Genomic DNA, 2,104 nt, shown 5'->3' with positions numbered 1-2,104 from the left:
TTTGCTTCCTCTGGAGGCTGTGGTTAGCGGGAGACCTTTGGAACGGTGTGGCAAACGCTCTCCTTGCCTTTAACAGGTTAAAATGCCAGAAACCAAACGGAGCTTGCTTCTTAAATAACTTGGAGATAATGTGATGCAATTTACAGATGAGTGAGCTCTGGACTGAATGTTACCACCTTTTGAGATCAAAAGAAGCAGGATTAAGGGACCTGGATTGTGTTTTGCGACAGTGATATTCCAATGAGTTGGACACGGCTTCTTTGGGTAAGTAAACAAGATCTCTTGTTTACTTATTTTTAAAAGACCACCAAAAATCAATAGAATTGACTCAGTTTACTAATCAGTGAGTGCATTTTATACTTGTAAAGTAAGATCTCCTCAAGAAGAAGAAATTTTTTTTTTCATAGAAAAGTTGCCAAAGCTACGGCTTTGGATTACTGGGACAGATTAGATGTAAAGTCTACTCTTAGCCCCTAACTCCAGTCAAGGCTGCTCCATTTTACCATTCAGAATTTTTATAATTCCTTAGAAAATGCTTTTAATGTGTGAAATTCAAGAATATTGCTCATTCAAGTTATTTTTCTATTGTTTCTGGGCGTTAAATAGTTTTACAATTTATAGTTGTAAACTGGCACAAAGTATGACTTGGTTACTTAGTTCACCAGTGATGAGACCTTTTTAGGAAAAGATCTTGGGCAATTTACCAAACCTCTCCAGGTCTTAGCTATGTAATTGGGATAATAAAACTCGTTTCAGGGAGATTTTTGAATATTGAAGGAGAATGTTTTCAAAGCATCTAGCTTGTTCCTAGCACACAATAGGCATTTACTAAATGAAAGTAATTATTCTGACTATTTGCATTTTCTGCACAAGATGTTTCATTTTTTTTGTTCTTATCTCAATCAATTATATTTAATTTAAAAGATCAATTTTGCAAAACCTTTTAATGCATTTTACCTAGTTAGCCCTCACAATTCTTTGAGCACTTACAATTATTATTATTATTGTTCTCTTCTTGCAAATGAAAGAATAATAGCATACTCCTCCCCACAAAAATCTAAGTGCTTTTTCTCAGGCCATACAGCTAGTAGTGTCAAAATGTGGCTTCTGTTTTCAGACTTCTTTGCTTTTTCTTCTTCCACATGCAGCTTCTCTACTGTCTAATGTGCACATAATTAAAGAACATTCTAATGAACTCTTCACATTCCCCCCCCCTCTTATCTTGGTTATCTATTACTACTCAGAGTTTTCTTTCCTGACATGATCACAATGATTAATTTAATTATCTCAAATTATTATTATTTTTAAAATATATTTTTTATTGATTTCAGAGAGGAAGGGAGAGGGAGAAAGGGATAGAAACATCAATGGTGAGAGAGAATCACTGATCGGCTGCTTCCTGCACACCCTCTACTGGGAATGGAGCCCCCAACCTGAGCATGTACCCTGACTGGGAATGGAACCATGAACTCCTCCTGGTTCATAGGTCGACACTCAAGCGCTGAGCCACACTGGCCAGGATAATTATCTCAAATTAGATTGTACCTTGTTACACGGTGCTCTCTCGTATCTCAGGGATTTCAGCATGCTTGCAGAGCTCAAGTTATAACCAGGAATCAGATGCTAGCCTCAACTTCTGGCCCCATCTGACCTCTCTTTGACCACCCATTTCTCTCCCCCACCCCATTCCCTACTAGCCTCTTTTAAAGTCCTCTCTACTGACCTTCTCTGACCACAATATAGAACGTCTTGCTCACCCTCTGGCTTGACTTCCAGAACTTGAGTCCCTTTGAGCTTTGTTATGACTGTGAAACTCCCTTACCTATTCTTTCTGCCCCTCCTCCCACCCCAAGCTGCTTGTTCTTCCTGCTTCTTATCTCTATCTCCTCTCCCATCTCTTCACCCCCAGTTTGTCAGAAAACCTTGTCCGTGAGATAGAGTTGCCTTACTACTGCCGTGCATAGCGCAGATTTTTGCCCTGATTTGCCAATTACCAACAATATGGGTGGGGCATTAAGATCTAATCCATGTTAATGACTCTTGACACCTAAGCTCTCTCGCAAGGTTGTCTGGAGTGTCTTTCAAGAACAGCTTTAATCTTCTG

The sequence above is a fragment of the Myotis lucifugus genome, unplaced genomic scaffold (genome assembly GCF_000147115.1).
Source record: "Myotis lucifugus unplaced genomic scaffold, Myoluc2.0 scaffold_18, whole genome shotgun sequence".
Classification (NCBI taxonomy): domain Eukaryota; kingdom Metazoa; phylum Chordata; class Mammalia; order Chiroptera; family Vespertilionidae; genus Myotis; species Myotis lucifugus.
Note: the sequence above shows the minus strand (reverse complement) of the source record.